At 44.7% G+C, this 21,225-nt stretch overlaps 1 protein-coding gene across 2 annotated transcripts in view; it reads left to right on the top strand.

The window, feature by feature from the left end:
- Nucleotides 1-21,225, top strand: part of LOC124003029 (rab11 family-interacting protein 4A-like) — a 110,870-nt gene that overhangs the window by 15,545 nt on the left and 74,100 nt on the right. The gene's annotated exons all lie outside the window — the stretch shown is intronic.

Raw genomic sequence — 21,225 nt, 5'->3', positions numbered from 1 at the left:
GTAAGCAATGTTAAAGCATTTATTTAATGTCAGTGGGTATTAACTAGTGAATGTTTTGTGTTTCTGTTTTCAATTGTGCCAGTGTATCCTTTTATATAAGCCCTCTCTGTGAGTACCCAGATTGAGAGCGTTTTTTTCTTCTGCTGCAAATGCATTATCCACATGGAGAAATATATCAAATCAAATATATTTATATAGCCCTTCTTACATCAGCTGATATCTCAAAGTGCTGTACAGACACCCAGCCTAAAACCCCAAACAGCAAGGAATGCAGGTGTAGAAGCACGGTGGCTAGGAAAAACTCCCTAGAAAAGGCCAAAACCTAGGAAGAAACCTAGAGAGGAACCAGGCTATGAGGGACGGCCAGTCCTCTTCTGTCTGTGCCGGGTGGAGATTATAACAGAACATGGCCAAGATGTTCAAATGTTCATAAATGACCAGCATGGTCAAATAATAATAATCACGGTAGTTGTCGAGGGTGCAGCAAGTCAGCACCTCAGGAGTAAATGTCAGTCGGCTTTTCATAGCCGATCATTAAGAGTATCTCTACCGCCCCTGCTGTCTCTAGAGAGTTGAAAACGGCAGGTCTGGGACAGGTAGCACGTCCGGTGAACAGGTCAGGGTTCCATAGCCGCAGGCAGAACAGTTGAAACTGGAGCAGCAGCACGGCCAGGTGGACTGGGGACAGCAAGGAGTCATCATGCCAGGTAGTCCTGAGGCATGGTCCTAGGGCTCAGGTCCTCCAAGAGAGAGAAAGAGAGAATTAGAGAGAGCATACTTAAATTCACACAGGACACCGGATAAGACAGGAGAAATACCCCAGATATAACAAACTGACCCTAGCCCCCCGACACATAAACTACTGCAGCATAAATACTGGAGGCTGAGACAGGAGGGGTCAGGAGACACTGTGGCCCCATCTGATGATACCCCCGGACAGGGCCAAACAGGAAGGATATAACCCCACCCACTTTGCCAAAGCACAGCCCCCACACCACTAGAGAGATATCTTCAACCACCAACTTACCATCCTGAGACAAGGCCGAGTATAGCCCACAAAGATCTCCGTCACGGCACAACCCGGGGGGGGGGGGTGCCAACCCAGACAGGAAGATCACGTCAGTGACTCAACCCACTCAAGTGACGCACCCCTCCTAGGGACAGCATGAAAATATATATATATACACTCTTGAAATATATACAAAGCCTGTAATTGAATACATAGCCATCACCTGCAGTCAATGAAATAGCTTTTGTAAAGTGACTCTGACATTACAAAATGCCTCTCTCGTCTTCACTGGAAATGTCATTGAACTCAGGTAGTCTCATTCACAAGGCAATGGAACTGTATGACCTTGGTGGTATATGTAGTAGTTAAACTGAAGTTGACTCAATTCCCCCATACAGTTGAAGCTATAAATCCAACACACACACACACTCACAGAGGCTATAGTGTCTGGTTGATTTACAGCTGACCTAATACATGGGAATAGTTTGCTGTTTGTGCCGTGTTCCAAAGAGAAAAATGTCATCACTATGGCCATGGGTGGAATGGTGTGGGGCCCAACTTATAAAGACACACAGAGTTCCCTTACTACCCTACACTCAATGTGTGCGTGAACGTGTATGTGTGTGTGTAGGTGCGTGTGTGTAGGTGCGTGTGTGTGTGTGAGTCGGCCTGGTCCTAGATAAAGATGGTTCCAGTTCCAGGGGCTGACTTGCAACCAGATGGTCATGTATAATTGATCCCGTTCACTTCTCCCTCCTCTAGTGTCTACTCAACCTGTTGCACTAGATGCTGGGAGAGGTTGGGTGTCTCATACCAGGTATAGGCACAGGTAGCTGTGGTGAACAGGGAATGTACCTTTTAGCCGAACGTATATACAGTCGCAGGACAAGTTTGGAACTATTTGTAAGTACATTGTGACTAGGTTTTCTCTTGAGGATCAAGATAGTGTACATTGTTTTTTGTATTGATGTTTTGGGGGTTAGTTTGGGTTGGAGAGTGTAGTTTTCTGGGACAGTGGGGTTGTTATGCAGTGTTCCAGCTGAGCTCTCTGGACTAAAGAGGTTTGTGGAGGGAAAACTTGGTTGCCATTGTGAGGAGACAGAGGAATCTCAGAATCGCTGTGCTCCAGTGCAGCCTCTAGAGGTGAGAGAGAGAAACAAAGAGAGAGAGATATGAGGAGGAGAAGTGTGTGATCTGTCTCATTAGTGTAAGAGGAGGTACACAGGATTTATTTGCCTGTTCACTAAAATGGACAATGTGCTGAGCGAGTGCACATAGACTGAGCGAGTGCACACACACACACACACACACACACACACACACACACACACACACACACACACACACACACACACACACACACACACACACACACACACACACACACACACACACACACACACACACACACACACACACACACACACACACACACACACACACACAGAGGAGGAAGGCTGGGGGAATTCGTTTTGGCAGGTATCAGAGACAGATGAAGCTGGTGCGCTGAGTATTGCAGGGGAGGAGAGAGCGATAAAGACTGTGTGAGTGTGTGTGTGTGATGAGAGCTTGGTCTAGATGTGCAGCACCAGGGAGGTAGGGGAAGAGAGATAGCAGATCCGAAGGAAAACAGGCTCCTGTAATTGCCAAGCCTGGTTTACAGAATCAGGTCAGAGCAAAGAGAGTGGGAGCAAAAGAGTGGGATCCCATACACAGGGGCACTAGCAGGGTAACAACAACAGAGTCATGTCTACCACCACTCCTGTTGAAGTTTAAAACTGCCACTGGTATATAGGAGCTAGTACAACGTTGCGTATTGTACCCACGTAGCATCGCATATCAGACATTTCTACACTATTAGACGGCATAGTTTATTATGTAGCTCTATGTGTCTGGTCATTCCGTGTCATCCGAGTCAGTAGCATTGAAAACGTCAGTCTCTATTCAATAGCTCAATATAAGTCAAACTAATTAATGAAAATGGCTAATAAAGTGAACAAATATCATGGAACTGCAAACTTCTGAAGCATAGGGATTAGGGATCAAGGTTGTTGGTGTTTTAAGGAGTCAACTGTGTTCTGAGGGTAGATCAATCATGATTGGTTCTTAAAACATGAACAAACTGGAGACTTACATCCCCCAGAGACCCACTTCAGTCCTCTCAAAATAAACCCCCCTACAAACCTCTTACTGGTACTGACTCTGAGCCACACTGAGCTGAGATATCCCTCTCTGCCTTAAGACACTTGTCCTCATTAGAACTGCATGGATTACACGGATTACACTGACATTCCACCAGTGCAGTTAGCATGCTAACAGATTAGCAATGAACTCCATTTTGGAATTATCATGCTAGAAGAGTAGCATGGAACTCTCCCATTAAGAGGCGAAGGTTAGTCCTATGCCTCCCTCCAGTCCCTCGACTTCTTGGCACTGACAGAAACATGGATCACCACAGACAACACTGCTACTCCTACTGCTCTCTCTTCATCCGCCCACGTGTTCTCGCACACCCCGAGAGCTTCTGGTCAGCGGGGTGGTGGCACCGGGATCCTCATCTCTCCCAAGTGGTCATTCTCTCTTTCTCCCCTTACCCATCTGTCTATCGCCTCCTTTGAATTCCATGCTGTCACAGTTACCAGCCCTTTCAAGCTTAACATCCTTATCATTTATCGCCCTCCAGGTTCCCTCTGAGAGTTCATCAATGAGCTTGATGCCTTGATAAGCTCCTTTCCTGAGGACGGCTCACCTCTCACAGTTCTGGGCGACTTTAACCTCCCCACGTCTACCTTTGACTCATTCCTCTCTGCCTCCTTCTTTCCACTCCTCTCCTCTTTTGACCTCACTCACAAGGCAGGCAATACGCTCGACCTCATCTTTACTAGATGCTGTTCTTCCACTAACCTCATTGCAACTCCCCTCCAAGTCTCCGACCACTACCTTGTATCCTTTTCCCTCTCGCTCTCATCCAACACCTCCCACACTGCCCCTACTCGGATGGTATCGCGCAGTCCCAACCTTCGCTCTCTCTCCCCCGCTACTCTCTCCTCTTCCATCCTATCATCTCTTCCCTCTGCTCAAACCTTCTCCAACCTATCTCCTGATTCTGCCTCCTCAACCCTCCTCTCCTCCCTCTCTGCATTTTTTGACTCTCTATGTCCCCTATCCTCCAGGCCGGCTCGGTCCTCCCCTCCCGCTCCGTGGCTCGATGACTCATTGCGAGCTCACAGAACAGGGCTCCGGGCAGCCGAGCGGAAATGGAGGAAAACTCGCCTCCCTGCGGACCTGGCATCCTTTCACTCCCTCCTCTCTACATTTTCCTCATCTGTCTCTGCTGCTAAATCCACTTTCTACCACTCTAAATTCCAAGCATCTGCCTCTAACCCTAGGAAGCTCTTTGCCACCTTCTCCTCCCTCCTGAATCCTCCTCCCCCCCTCCTCCCTCTCTGCAGATGACGTCGTCAACCATTTTGAAAAGAAGGTCGACGACATCCGATCCTCGTTTGCTAAGTCAAACGACACCGCTGGTTCTGCTCACACTGCCCTACCCTGTGCTCTGACCTCTTTCTCCCCTCTCTCTCCAGATGAAATCTCGCGTCTTGTGACGGCCGGCCGCCCAACAACCTGCCCGCTTGACCCTATCCCCTCCCCTCTTCTCCAGACCATTTCCGGAGACCTTCTCCCTTACCTCACCTCGCTTATCAACTCATCCCTGACCGCTGGCTACGTCCCTTCCGTCTTCAAGAGAGCGAGAGTTGCACCCCTTCTGAAAACCTACACTCGATCCCTCCGATGTCAACAACTACAGACCAGTATCCCTTCTTTCTTTTCTCTCCAAAACTCTTGAACGTGCGGTCCTTGGCCAGCTCTCCCGCTATCTCTCTCTGAACGACCTTCTTAATAATATATGATCCAAATCAGTCAGGTTTCAAGACTAGTCATTTAACTGAGACTGCTCTCCTCTGTATCACGGAGGCGCTCCGCACTGCTAAAGCTAACTCTCTCTCCTCTGCTCTCATCCTTCTAGATCTATCGGCTGCCTTCGATACTGTGAACCATCAGATCCTCCTCTCCACCCTCTCCGAGTTGGGCATCTCCGGCGCGGCCCACACTTGGATTGCGTCCTACCTGACAGGTCGCTCCTACCAGGTGGCGTGGCGAGAATCTGTCTCCTCACCACGCGCTCTCACCACTGGTGTCCCCCAGGGCTCTGTTCTAGGCCCTCTCCTATTCTCGCTATACACCAAGTCACTTGGCTCTGTCATAACCTCACATGGTCTCTCCTATCATTGCTATGCAGACGACACACAATTAATCTTCTCCTTTACCCCTTCTGATGACCAGGTGGCGAATCGCATCTCTGCATGTCTGGCAGACATATCAGTGTGGATGACGGATCACCACCTCAAGCTGAACCTCGGCAAGACGGAGCTGCTCTTCCTCCCGGGGAAGGACTGCCCGTTCCATGATCTCGCCATCACGGTTGACAACTCCATTGTGTCCTCCTCCCAGAGCGCTAAGAACCTTGGCGTGATCCTGGACAACACCCTGTCGTTCTCAACTAACATCAAGGCGGTGGCCCGTTCCTGTAGGTTCATGCTCTACAACATCCGCAGAGTTCGACCCTGCCTCACACAGGAAGCGGCGCAGGTCCTAATCCAGGCACTTGTCATCTCCCGTCTGGATTACTGCAACTCGCTGTTGGCTGGGCTCCCTGCCTGTGCCATTAAACCCCTACAACTCATCCAGAACGCTGCAGCCCGTCTGGTGTTTAACCTTCCCAAGTTCTCTCACGTCACCCCGCTCCTCCGCTCTCTCCACTGGCTTCCAGTTGAAGCTCGCATCCGCTACAAGACCATGGTGCTTGCCTACGGAGCTGTGAGGGGAACGGCACCTCAGTACCTCCAGGCTCTGATCAGGCCCTACACCCAAACAAGGGCACTGCGTTCATCCACCTCTGGCCTGCTCGCCTCCCTACCACTGAAGAAGTACAGCTCCCGCTCAGCCCAGTCAAAACTGTGCGCTGCTCTGGCCCCCCAATGGTGGAACAAACTCCCTCACGACGCCAGGACAGCGGAGTCAATCATCACCTTCCGGAGACACCTGAAACCCCACCTCTTTAAGGAATACCTAGGATAGGATAAGTAATCCCTCTCACCCCCCCCCTTTAAGATTTAGATGCACTATTGTAAAGTGACTGTTCCACTGGATGTCATAAGGTGAATGCACCAATTTGTAAGTCGCTCTGGATAAGAGCGTCTGCTAAATGACTTGTAAATGTAAATGTAAATGTTAGTAGCTGGCACAGCCACATAGTAATAAAATCTGATTTGAAACCTTTATATTTCACCTTTATTTAATTTAATTAAATTTAATTAATTTATTTAATTTAATGGGTTTCCATGGCCGAGCAGCCGTACACAAGCCTAAGTTCACCTTGCGCAATGCCAAGCGTCGACTGGATTGGTGTAAAGCTCGCCGCCATTGAACTCTGGAGCAGTGGAAACGCGTTCTCTGGAGTCCGACGGACGAATCTGGGTTTGGCGGATGCGCGGAGGACGCTACCTGCCCGAAGGCATAGTGCCAACTGTAAAGTTTGGTGGAGAAGGAATAATAGTCTGGGTTCGGTCTTCTTCATGGTTCTGTCTAGGGCCCTTAGTTCCAGTGAAGGGAAATCTTAACGCTACAGCATACAATGACATTCTAGACGATTCTGTGCTTCCACCTTCGTGGCAATAGTTTTGGGAAGGCCCTTTCCTGTTTTCGCATGACAATATCCCCGTGCACAAAGCGAGATCCATACAGACATGGTTAGTCGAGATCAGTATGGAAGAAAAATAATCTATATCTTTTCAATTTTAAAAAACAGAGCCTGTCAGATTTCCAGTCATTCCAATTAATGTAATACCCCTTGATCTTCAGGAATAGGACTTGGAAATATGGGAATCTAGATTAGCCAAATTGTTTTACCTGAGCACAACCCAGAAACTAAGGACTAATCAGCCTAATCTGTTGTTTTTGATTTTGATGTCAAAAAGAAGTTGACAAAGAAATTTTGCTCTTGGAATGGCATGCTTTGAGCACTATCGAAAAATCGCCAATGAAGAAAATAAAAGCCCCACTCGTTGTCTTCTTAAATTAAATTCCTTTGACAGTATTGAGCACAAACATTTATTCCATAGGCAGGTATCCGCACCATGCAGCTGTTACAAAATAGCATTTTTCACTGGCTGTCCACTGGGGGCATATTCATTACTCCGATCCTGTTGCAAAACGTTTCTTAAACAAAAGGAAACGGAACAAAATGTGGAGGGACCTACCTGAATTTGTTCAATAGAAACTCTTTTAGCTTCCGTTTGGTTTTCAAGAGGTAAACGGTTTCCGTAATGAATACACACCTGGCTGCAAAAACAATGATTGATAGGCAGCTTAAACTTTTAAAATTCAACCTTTATTGGGTTAAAATGCACATATACATTCATGAACAGCCATCCACAACAACCAGAGGTGCAAATAAATGAGAGAGCAGCAGGGTGATTCACATCAATGCGCTATGTAGCCTAAATATCCATTAAAACATCTGTATCGCCTGTAGGGTACACCACTGTTGTTGTCCTTACCTCCAAGCGTTTATTCAAGTTCGCTGATCTTTGGATGCCGACAGCAGTCGCACCATTGGGAGACATAGTTGGACTGTAGCCTTCAAAAGCCTATTCCTGCTATTTTCCCGCGATCCATCAAATGCATTTGGTGTGTCATCATAGGGGTCTCTGGATTTGTGATCAGACTCGCTCAGGCGGAACAAACAAAAACTTTTTTCAATGCTGATTTGAATGTCATTGAGAAAGCTGAAAGGTGTCAAAAAAGGTTTCGCAAGCATCCTCTCTGAATTTAATAGTAGTCCTAGAAGTAACCATTAGTTTTTCAAAAGTATCTGTAATCTGATTACAATAATTTCGCTGGTAACATAACTACAGTTACAGTTTTTTTTTGTTATCCGTTACTCCCCATCCCTGGGTGGCTGTAGGCTCACTAAAACAGTGACTATTGACTCAAAATGGCGGCTCGTAATCTTCAATGTAGTCTGTACTGCAAGACTCTGTCACAAACAATGAGTTACCCCAGACTTATACTATAGGCTACGTTCATTGTGTTGGTTCATAGAGAATTTTAAGAGACATGTTAGTTAACTGTTCTGGTGCCGACAGGCCAGACAATTCACCAGGGTTTACTCACGTTAATCTCCTGTCCCTGTCGAACTCATCTAGTCTCTATTCTCTTAATTTTGTTTAAATCTTTTCATAACTTTGCATCTTATCTCTCCGTTCCCGGAGCACCAGACAAGCTTCGTGATTCAACATCAGAGCAGAACAGTGTGTGAGGGAGCTCCCAAAACCAGGTCTGAAATGAACTGTGTTATCTCGCTCCCCCTCCTCCCCCCTCTCTGTTCTTTCATTCTCTTGCACCATCTCTCTCGTGTGCTTACACTCACTCTCTAAATCGGTTGGTTGGTCGGTCGGTCTCTCTCTCTATGTCTCTCTCTCGCTCTCCTTGCAGGGTGCTTTCTCTCTCACCCTTTTCCTCTCTTTTTCTCATCCCTCTATCCATGTTAGCATTCGAGGGAGGACTATACACTGTCAGCCACTGCAGTCATTTCATGCTCAAATTTAAGAAGACAGAAAGAGAGAGACAGAGGGAGAAGATAAATAAAGTGATATGGAGAGGGAGCAGTAGAAATAGAGAGAGAGAGAGAGAGAGACATACAGAGAGAGAGAGAAATACAGGGAAAAGGGAGAGAGAGAGAAGGGATATTTACTGTGTGGGCACTGCTGGAGCATACTGTGTGAAACACACTCATCTAGATGAGTGAAGGAAGCGTGCGGAGATGGAACCGTATTGAGAATGCTGTGCTGCAGACTTATGGCTTGTCATAATAGCCATAGAGATCCTATTATTCATCTCAATCATAATAGCTTTTAGGGATCCATAGTTCTTCAGAATTGTGCAGTCAATGGAATAACTCAAGCAATGGTCTTCTGTCTACGTTATAGATGGTTCGAGATCTTTAAAGAGGTTGATGTTAATTCACTGTAACCATATGTAGTACCAGTCATTGCCTTGCCTAGCTTGTTACAAATATTCTGGATGATTCAAATGATCATCATTACGAGTGCCTGATTGACTGATTTCACATAAGCCCACACATATCATTTGGAAAGATACTGTAGCATTTCTGCCATCTCATATAATGACACCATAGTCACAGCAACCCAGACTGACTAGCAGCACACATTACTCACCCTGCTATCACAGCCCACACATACCACACCACTCACCCTGCTATCACAGCCCACACATACCACATCACTCACATTGCTATCACAGCCCACACATACCACATCACTCACCCTGCTATCACAGCCCACACATACCACATCACTCACCCTGCTATCACAGCCCACACATACCACACCACTCACCCTGCTATCACAGCCCACACATACCACATCACTCACATTGCTATCACAGCCCACACATACCACATCACTCACCCTGCTATCACAGCCCACACATACCACATCACTCACCCTGCTATCACAGCCCACACATACCACACCACTCACCCTGCTATCACAGCCCACACATACCACATCACTCACATTGCTATCACAGCCCACACATACCACATCACTCACATTGCTATCACAGCCCACACATACCACACCGCTCACCCTGCTATCACAGCCCACACATACCACATCACTCACCCTGCTATCACAGCCCTCACATACCGCATCATTCACACTGCTATCCCAGCCCACAACTACTGATGACCAGCATGCATCTGGGATGTTGTGATCTCCATAATTCCCATATTCCCTGTTTAGTACACTACTTTTTCCTATTCCCCGTTGTCTTGTCTTTACTATAATTAATTGAAGACTGATAGATTTTATAAAAGATTCTCTGTTGTTAGTTATTACGCGATTAGACTGATTAATCATGAAACCATAATTACAAGGAAGTCAGGGGAACCAGGGAGAAATATTCAGATTACAGAGTTATAATTTCCTAAAATAACTTTTCAGATATTTTATCTGATCAATTAGTCTTCAAATTAATTAATTATTTACTTTACCTCACGTTAGTCTCATTCCAAACGTCGTAAATTGTTGGTTATCTGCACGAACCCAGTCTTTACTATGAGTCATCCATACATCATTTGTCTTAAATCATTTATTTATTACAAACTAAGTAATTCACAGAAATGCATAAACAAACAAACAAACAAGGTAAAAGTGGTTACATGAAATGAGAACGTGCCCTAGTGGGCTAAACCGGCATGGCGGCTTGTTAGACAAAAGGGGAAGTGGGTGTCGACTAAGAAGTCACTACAAAGTGATAATTATAACAATTGAAATGCTAATCCTTTGCACATGAACGCTCACTCATTCGGGAACAATTGCAATCAATATATACATTTACGCTCAGTGTGTCGTCTTGATCGCTGGTGAAAAGTTTATTTTGTAGAATTGTCTGTCTCTCTCCCTCTCTCTCTCGTGGTTATAGTGGATAGTTCAGAGTGACATTCATTAGTTTCGTTATAGAATGGATGTTTCGGCGGTTGTCGTTCTTCGCATTCAATGATACCGAATTCCTAGCCGCAGACAAGTAATTCATATCAAAGACTTGTTCTTATTCTGTCGGTATCGATAGTCTAAGAGTTTAACCACGTGGTATGGTTAAAAGATTCAACAAAGGTCTACAACCTTTGTCCTTCTAATGGAGAAAAACATGGTCTGCAACCTTTAACCATCTCGTAATTGAGGTAAGCTCGGTCTCCTGATCACAAACCTGAGTGGGGGTTTTATTCGGAAGGGCCGAAAAAGGACTGTCCCAGGAGGCCTTACCCTAACTGGGCTCAGGGGCGGTCCTCTGAATTAGTTCAAATCAAAAGGGAATTGTATTTTTCTTCATTAAACCGTCCAAAATCATATTACACAATTTTACAAACAGTATCATACTCACTCATTCATCTTATACAACAATTAGATGTAAACCTCATATCTGAGGCTATTATATAAACAACGTTATGGTAATGTGGCCACACCGTCTCCCATGAGCTTCCCCAAGTTGTGACAAACGGATCAGTTCGTAGCTGGATTCTTCACCGATCTTTTATACTTTCTCCAGAACATGAAATGTGTTCGTACCTCAAGTTCTGTGAAGTGGAAGGAATTGCTTTGTTCTCTATGAAAATGTACTCTCTCTATACTGTGTGTCCATGAGGAGATCCTCAGGAATTTAAGACGTCTCTCTGACCACAGAAACCTAGTTGAAGGAGGCAAAGGGGAGGCAGGGAGAGGGGGATGGAGCTTGCTATACCCAAAGAGGCCAACGTCATGACATACCCCCCCAGGTGGTTTGGATCTTGTTTGTCCTGCAAGTTACAAATCAACATAAAATTATGAACACGGTAGATCATCGTTGATCATCGTTCTCTGAAAGCGGAGCTGTCCACCACAAGGATGGCAGTTGATGTCCGGTTGGTGATCGCCGTTGCGGTCCCTTCTAGTGATGTACCTTGGTAGGTTCCCTGGTAGCCCCCCCCCCCCCCTCTGGTGGTTTACCTTGGTAGGCTCCCTGACAGCGGGGCATGCCGCCACAAGGATGGGCCGTGGGTGTCCGGATTTGGGGTCGCCGTTCCGGACCCGTAGTCTGGAAGATCTGGGCAGTAACTTAAGCAGATGTTAACAACGTACACACACTCATGAAATATATATAATTACATTCATTCCCCAATGAGCGGCGTTGTGGCACTAAGTGATGGTTGTATGGGGACTTTGTTTATGGCTCTATCACTTCCTAAGTGTCACAGGAACTGAACCGAAAAGGAATGAAAGCATAAACAAAAGATATGCAAAATATAGTTCTCACACAAAAATCATCTAATTGGACTGTATTCTATATACGTCCAATGTTCTGGCAAAATGACTATCATGTCATTGTCTCTAATGCCATATCTAGGGTTTTCCTACTTGGTGTGTTGCTTAGGCACTATCCTAAGTTGAGAACTATATGATAAGTTTACAGCTGTAAGGCACTAGTTTTGGGCAGTCTACAGGGATGACCTATGGACTTCTGGGAAGAAAACTGGTGAGTGCTGTAGAGTCAAAGGCCTAGAAGTAAATGTTAAACTTTACTAAGGCTGGTATTTTGCTTGGACCCTTAAGTGATCCTAGCATAAATCCTAATGGGATGTTTCGTTGTGTATGTGCGTTTATGCTTACACAAGCGCACATGTCAAGGGAAGAAAACCAAGTATCCTGGCAGATTACAACTTGTTCAGAATCTGACGTAGTCAGGTAATTTTCAGGTCAATGCCTGGAGGTCAGTCAGAATTGGTGTCGAGGGAGTCTGTAGTAGCTTTTACTACAAGGCATAGCTATGTTATCCATGGAGGAGCTAACCTCACGACGGAAGTACTCTTTAAGTATTGGACCAGTCATATGTGGTGTGATTGTGGTTAATGATTCTAATAATTTTCCTCCTGAATGGAGGATTCTATTTATTAGTGACATGTGTGTTAACCATTGGAAGAGTGCACTGGAGATTCCCTTCCACGTGTTGCACTCTGAGTCACTATTTGGGGCGGCAGGGTAGCCTAGTGGTTAGAGCGTTGGACTAGTACCGGAAGGTTGCAAGTTCAAACCCCTGAGCTGACAAGGTACAAATCTGTCCTTCTGCCCCTAGGCTGTCATTGAAAATAAGAATTAGTTCTTAACTGACTTGCCTAGTTAAATAAAGGTTAAAAACATTTTTTGTCAAGGGTAATTTGATTGGTTAGGTCTCTAACCTTCTTACTGACTGTCATTGGTACTGGTGCTCAAAGGAACCAATTATCCTACCAATTTATTTTGAAATAATATACTACCGGAACACATGATTGGAGCATTTTACTAGTTGTATTGTAGTTGAACTTTAACGGCAGATTTCATCTTCGTCTGAAGAGGACTAAGGATCGGACCAAGATGCAGCGTGGTAAGTGTTCATGACGATTTATTAAAAACGAACTGAACACTGAATTACAAAACAATAAACGATGTGATGAAAACGAAAACCGAAACAGTACCATGTGGCGACAAACACTCACAAGGAAACAAACACCCACAAACCAACAGTGAAACCCAGGCTACCTAAGTATGATTCTCAATCAGAGACAACTAACGACACCTGCCTCTGATTGAGAACCATACTAGGCTGAACACAAAAACCAACACAGAAAAACTAACATAGACTGCCCACCCCAACTCACGCCCTAACCATACTAAATAAAGACAAAACAAAGGAAATAAAAGTCAGAACGTGACATGAACCTACACATGGCAAGGAATGATTATTGTTGCCATTTGTTTTGGAGGTGGACAAGTCCACTGGACTTCCTTTACGACCAGTGTGGTACACCTCAATACTATCTTAGATGTGTTCTAAGATAATCCCCGTCTAGGGGCCTGTCTGCTCCTCACTGTTCTCATAGGGGAGTTTACAACTAGATTTAATTTATGCTCTGGCGGCCTCGTACGGTGTTGTCCGTAGTCTCGACCCCCCCCCCATCGGCCTCGATGAGGCTCATCATGGGTCTGGGATACTATTATCCCCCTCTGTGTCTTGGGACTCCCCCCCCCCCACCAGCAGGTGGTGTTGGTGTCCGAGGCGCAAATGAAAAGGTCGGACCCTATGTACGAGTTGTCAGTGGCCGCGTTGTTATGAGAATGGCTGTAACATTTCAACCAAATCTCCTGGTGTTTGTGCTTCAAAACGCTCAGTGGCTGTAGAGGCATGTCAGTCACCACCGCGTCCGCATGTGGCAACCTCTTCAGTACCTGCGAACTGAGACGAGGATATCGGTCTGTGATATCGCAAAGTGTTTCACCAGTGGGAGTCATCGGGTCAGTTGCTGGACTGATGCCATTAGTGTCATTGCAATGAGTGACAGTCCCCAACAAAGCGGAAGGTGTTTCATCGGAAGCAGAGTATACTCTGCGCATCAATGTTTTTCTTGTTAATATGGCCGCAGTGCTTGCGGAAGTGTCCGAAGGGCAAGAGGATTTCATCTCAACTTCCGTATTGCATGACTGCAAGGAGGAGGGAAGTTGCTTATTCCCAGAGACAGCTGGCTCGAAATCATGAAAAGAATGGTCAATCAGGTTGCCTGATGGAATGTGTCGAGATATCGTAATATCTCCTTGGATCGGATTCTGCCCCAAGAGGTTTCTAAACATCTTCTTCCCAAGGGGTGCTTTCGACAGATACCCCTCGTGAATGACTGCGTTGCAGCTAGCGTTAGGGGAGGACAGTGTGGTCAGTGGAGGAGGCACGGTGGCCTGTGACCATACCTGGTTGGTTTTCCAATCCATCAATGGGAGTAACCGATCCATCAAGTCTGCTCCAAGTAGCAAGGTTACAGTTTCGAGGCTGGTAACATACACAGGGTGAACGAGCGATATGTCCTTGAAGTGTAGTTTCAGCATGACTCTCAATGTGAGAGACGAGGTAGTCTGAGTGACCCCTCGAAGTGTAGTGTCGCATCGTTCCACTTTTAACCAACGTTTAGTTGGCTTCAAAGACATTTTGAGATCATCAAACAATGTTTGAGAGATGAGTGATATTGTCCCACCCGAATCAATTAGCGCATGACAAGTTAAGCAGTCCTCCAGGACTGTTTCCAGGTATGGCCGTTTAGATTTGTGGTTAGTGGACATATTCCCCACAAAGTGGAGTGGTCGTTCGCAACAACGTGATGTGCCATTTCTGTTCAAGGTGGAAGCAGATGGACTTTTCCGATATTGAGTGGGCGTGGCTTTAACGAAGCGTTTGACCTTTTTCTTCGCAACCTTTGTATCAGAGTCTATAGACAAAGCCCGGGGGCTTGTTTCTTGATCAAGCGGGCCCTGGATAGGGTCTTGAATGAGAGCGGGAGAAATTTTAATTTTAACGTCCTTGCTATGGGTGTTAAATCCTGCGGATCTGGTGTCCGGTAATTCCTCGTCTAGTCCTTGTGACTTATCTTTTACCCTTTTCTCAAATTGTTCTCGCTTTTGTTCTTCCCGTAGTGGAACTTCTGGAGAACATTGGTCTATGTTTTGATCGTCCTTCAACCCTTTGTTACCCTTGTTCTCTGACACTTTTTGTGGGTTGGGTGCAGGAACGTAGTGAACAGGTCGATTGTAGCAGTAGTCATGTTGATGGCGACGTACTTTACAGTTATTTCGACTGCGGAGGTTATTGGAATCATGGTTTCGTGGTAGAAACTGTTGTTGTGCGTCATCTCTCAACGCTCCAATACCTGATAATGCACCCTCTGACTGGAGTGAGTGCTCCTGGTCAAACTTCAAAACCGAGTGGTCAGGGCTCTTAGTGTTGTGAACTTTTGATGCTTCAAAAGCTGTGCTTGCAAACTCTCTGAGTTGTAGGATACATGTTCGACAGGAACATTTGTTTAAAAGGTAACAGGTCTTCCATGCCTGTTTCAGTGAGTAGGCCAAAATAAGCTGAACGAAGCCTATGATAGTAAGCTTGTGGGTGTTCGTTCCGAGTTTGTTTGACGGTGTTAGCTAGTGAGCTATCGTGTTTGCGAGTCGCAGAACAACAACAAATTTCAAAGCTGTGGCTAGTTTAGCGTAGTCGTTTAGCACGTGTTTCTGTTGTCACATGTCTATTCGACATTCGCTTCAACAGGTAAACCCTGTCAGAACCCGTAGCGTTCGGGTAGCCATCCAACGCGTCCTCTTTGTCAGCTAGGAACGTCTCAGTATCGTTTGGCTGACCTGGAACGGGGTCAAAGGTGGGGAAATTCTTGATGAGTTTGTCAAGGTATTCCGCGCCAAGCGGGCGGAGAGGGTTGGCTTCATCCTGTGGAGAGATTGGGGCTGAAAGGCCAAGAGGAGAAGCCAAGCCTTGTTGTTGTTGTTGGCTAAGAGGCGCAATATTACTGAGATTCAGTGATGAGATTTCCTCCGCTTGCTTAGAAATCAATATTTCCATCTTCATCACCTGAGTTCTCTCATCATTAATTTGGTCAGCGACTTCAATGAGTTCTGCTGATTTGTCATCCAACTTTGTCATTGTGTTCATTAACTGATCGTCTTTGGTCTGCAGCGTTTTGAGTAGAATCGTGTTACTTTGAGTAACGTTCAACAAAACTGCATGCATGTTATCAAGTTGAGCGCTCCTGTTTGTAGATAACTCTTCAGATTTATCTAGTTTGGCTTGGACATCATCAAATTTAGTTTTGGCTAAATTAAGTTGTTCCTGTAGCATATGATTTTGTTCCTGTAGAAGACAATTTTGTTGAAGAGCTTGTGCTTGGGGCGGTCCTCTGAATTAGTTCACTCATTCATCTTAATCAACAATTAGATGTAAACCTCATATCTGAGGCTATTATATAACCAGCGTTATGGTAATGTGGCCACACCGTCTCCCATGAGCTTCCCCAAGTTGTAACAAACGGACCAGTTCGTAGCTGGATTCTTCACAGATATTTTATACTTTCTCCAGAACATGAAATTTGTTTGTACTTCAAGGTCTGTGAGGTGGTAGAAATCGCTTTGTTCTCTATGAAAATGTACTCTCTCTATACTGTGTGTCCATGAGGAGATCCTCAGGAATTTATATATATATAATATATATTAGATATTTCATGTATGGTACACTACTTTATCCTATTCCCTGTATAGTACACTACTTTATCCTATTCCCTGTATAGTACACTACTTTATCATATTCCCTGTATAGTACACTACTTTATCTTATTCCCTGTATAGTACATTACTTTATCATATTCCCTGTATAGTAAACTACTTTATCTTATTCCCTGTATAGTACATTACTTTATCCTATTCCCCGTATAGTACATTACTTTATCCTATTCCCTGTATAGTAAACTACATGATCCAATTCCCTGTATAGTACATTACTTTATCTTATTCCCTGTATAGTACATTACTTTATCCTATTCCCTGTATAGTACATTACTTTATCCTATTCCCTGTATAGTACACTACTTTATCCTATTCCCTATAGTCATTTTGATCAGAGCCCCATGGGCCCTGGCCAAAGGTAGTGCACTTTATAGAGAATCGGAAGCCATTTGGGACTGAACCCTAGTGCATTGTGTAGGAATAGGATGCCATTTGGGACTGAACCCTAGTGCATTGTGTAGGAATAGGATGCCATTTGGGACTGAACCCTAGTGCATTGTGTAGGAATAGGATGCCATTTGGGACTGAACCCTAGTCCATTGTGTAGGAATAGGGTGCCATTTGGGACTGAACCCTAGTGCATTGTGTAGGAATAGGGTGCCATTTGGGACTCACCCTGAAAGCGCTTTCTGATGGATGGAGAGGTAATTGCTAGTCAAAGGTATTGATCCATGATGGCTGGCTGGCTTGCAGCCTAATGGAAGCTGAAGGGACATGGCTTGTAGTGTAGTGATTTATCTAATGAGGGGTGTGTAGTGTTAGGCTAGCTGTAGAAAATGGGCTGGTATCTGTTGACATTTCATTCCCTATCAATGCTTTAATTAATGGCTATTTTATTACATGCTATGTTAAGCCTTCCCTTCTTTTAAGAGAGGAATTGTATTACATTCAAGGCAGCCATATAATATTGAAATATTCTCCCCCACTCATTAATATTGTCTATAAATTAGTCTTTGACTGTGAGAGATGGATTCAATTCAGCGATCCATTTCTTCACAGCACTTGAGCACTAGTTTTAACCATGTTTATGTGTGGGTGTTAAAATCCAAAACAGATGTTACCACACCATACCTTAATCCTCTATTTGGAAGGGATACTGTAAGAGAATCTCACTGGGGTTTTGGTGGTTTGATGCTGTTGTGCTCCTGAGTGTATTACAACTTATAAGCAGAGTGCAATACACTGTCCCAACAATACCACACACCACACAACATCACGATGGGTCTTTAAAGGTTGGCTTGCATCTTTTGAGCTGTAACTCATTACACTTTAAAACCACAAGTTCCTAGATGACAGACATCCTCCACCATCCCAATGTGATGTGATAAAACATAATGACATGCTTTCGTTTAAAGTGAAGATTCACTGTTTGTGACAACCAAGACTGTGCTATTCCTGTGACATGGTAATTACACGGTGCTCTCTGTCATGATAGATGTCACGTTGTTATTTCAACCTCTGAATAAGATACTGTATATTCCAAAGGGAGAACTGTAGTGGGTTTTCAATGCTTGGCTAAAGATAACACAATCCAATGGAATTGGACTGCATAATAGAAGACAATGGAGTCACCCAACAATGTCCAATACCATATACACTCTTAGATTCCAAGAGGGTTCTTTGGTTGTCCCCATAGGATAACCCTTTTTGGTTCCAGGTAGAACCCTTTCGGTTTCCATGTAGAATCCTCTGTGGAAAAGGTTCTACATGGAACCCAAAAGTGTTCTACCTGAAACAAAAAGGACCGAAACCTGGGACCAAAATGGTTCTACCTGCATCCAAAAAGGGTTCTTCAAAGGCTTCTCCTGTGGTAACAGCTGAAAAGAATAACTCCTGTCCCATACAGTATATCCCTTCTTTATCTGACTATACAATCACTGTACTGTATTGTACTTGGTCATAGCACAGCACCCTATGTGTTAACTAATTGATCCATAAACGCCTTTACCTTATTTCCTGAATGGGGATTTCGAGATGAATCTCCTTTGATAAATCGCCGGCCACATGCCCTTGGTGTGATGCATGGAGCATTGTTAAACATTTAAACCCTCTACTAGTACCACAGCCTGCAGTATGTATATATCGTTGATACTGAAGGGGTCCAGCTATTTGTATTCCGTGCATTCAGTGAGGGAGATTGAGAGATAGGCAGAGGCAGAGGGAGAGAGAGAGAGATAAGCAGCAGCTCTCTAACTAATATATTAATGGGAGCAGCGTCTTGCCTCTGGCCCTCATAGGAACCCATTAATATACACTAAGTGATGGTATGAGAAAAAACTTTTCCATCAGTCTGTCACTCTGTTTCTGTACAGAATACAAGAGGCTGTATGTATTAAGTGTTGGAGGGATAATTTAGGATCCATTTAGCCTTTTAGATCACAATGAGTAAGGTTACATGAACAGGAGGGACTTGATCCTAGATCAGCACTGACCAGTATCAAAGCTAAGTGTTTAAAATAAAACCAAGTGCTGGACTCTTACTCATAATCCATATTGCTGAATTGCAGCTCTGGATCCACTCTTGCCAAGCCATGTATGAAAATATCAATGGTATCAATAGTGAATGCTGCTGCTCATATGTTCAGTACAGTACATCACCCTCATGCTTGGTTGTACTTATAGTGGAGGCATTTTAGACAGCTTAAAGTTTGAAAGTTGAAAATCAAAATGAGGATGGAGAGAAAATTGTTAAAGGGTTGAGAGACAGACAGAGAGAGAGTGAGAGAGAGAGAGAGATGAAGTGATGACCAGCTTAAAAATCAGATGGATGGATGGATGGAATAACAATTCTCAGTTGGAGAGATTGAAGAGGAGGTAGATTACTTATCCTCCACTGGCTTTGGCATGATTATGTTGTGACTGGTTGTGGTCCATAGACGTCCAGCTGAGAGCAGCAGTCACCAGTCTGGATGGTGGTACTGTAGACAGCCCAGCTCAGCCAATTATTTATAAATACACCAGAGGACTGATCGGGGGTGCTGTGTTGAAGCCACTGTGCCTCCATTTTGGCCACTCACCTCCACAGCGCCCTCACCATTGTAAACAATATTTTGGAAGCTATAGAAATGCCACATTTATTATATTACACACAGCTTCATGCAAACTTCTAAAATAAAAATATATATAAAGACATTTTCTTTAAAGTATCATTTTTAGAGATGACTAATGTTACTGACCCCACTACAGTAACAAAATTACTTAAATACATGTAATTTTGTCCTTAAAACGTTTAAGTGTTGGCCTCCCGAGTGGCACAGCGGTCTAAAGCACTAGCTGCTTTACTACATATCCTGGTTCAATACCGGGCTGTGTCACAGCCGGCTGTGACCAGGAGACCCATGAGGCGATGCACAATTGGCCCAGAATCTTCCGGTTTAGGGGAGGGTTTAGTCTGCCAGGATGTCCTTGTCCCATCTTGCTCTAGCGACTCCTGTGGCGTGCCGGGTGCATGCACGCTGACACTGTCGCCAGGTGTACGGTGTTTCCTCTAACACATTGGTGCAGCTGGCTTCTGAGTTAAGCGGGCAGTGTGGCTTGGCGGGGTTGTGTTTCGGAGGACACATGGCTCAGGAGTTGCAGCGATGGGACAAGACTGTACCTACCAATTGGAAATAATGAAATTAGGGGGAAAATGTCGAAATAAGATACATTTAAGTGAAATACTGTAGAATTCCATTCATTCCTATGGAGGACAGCTCCTACTAGGGAGTGCCAATATGGCCGACCAGCGGCTTCAAAGCCTCTCAATGGCCAATGCATAGCATCAGCAATCCAGGGTTTATATGCATCATTGGCCCCAGCAGTCCCTCAATGATAGCCAAGGACAGAGCAGGCATCATTAAACAGTACAGTCAGTGGTTAACAAGGAGGACTGCAAATGACCATCGACAGCTACCTCCTCTTTCTCTCTTTGTTTCTCTCACTAATTCTCTTACGCAGTATTCTTACACAATATCTCTTTCTACATTTTTCACATGCAATACTCTTTCTCCATTTCTCTCCCGGACTCTTTCTCTCTCTCTCCTCTATCTCATACACACAGATTAAAGAATATATACGGCAGGTAGCCTAGTGGTTAGAGTGCTGGGCCAGTAACCAAAACGTTCTGAGATCGAATCCCTGAGCTGACAAGATTGAAAAATCTGTTGCTCTGCCCCTGAACAAGGCAGTTAACCCACTGTTCCTAGGCCTTCATTGTAAATAAGAATTTGTTCTTAACTAACTTGCCTAGTTTAAAGATATATACAGGTTCCATCTTTGATCTCATTATGTGCGATGATGGTACAGGTTTTACGGGATATACAGGGCTCAATATTGGCTTTAAATGACTTCCCCACCTTAGCTAATGTCACTGTGCGCATGTGTGTGCATGATCTATGTGTTTTTCTTATACGTCCTGGGGTAACAGTTTCAGTATATATGCAAAACATGAGAACAACTGCACTTTGAAGTATT

The sequence above is a fragment of the Oncorhynchus gorbuscha genome, linkage group LG18 (genome assembly GCF_021184085.1).
Source record: "Oncorhynchus gorbuscha isolate QuinsamMale2020 ecotype Even-year linkage group LG18, OgorEven_v1.0, whole genome shotgun sequence".
Lineage (NCBI taxonomy): Eukaryota > Metazoa > Chordata > Actinopteri > Salmoniformes > Salmonidae > Oncorhynchus > Oncorhynchus gorbuscha.
Note: the sequence above shows the minus strand (reverse complement) of the source record. Positions and strands in the feature narration are given on the sequence as shown.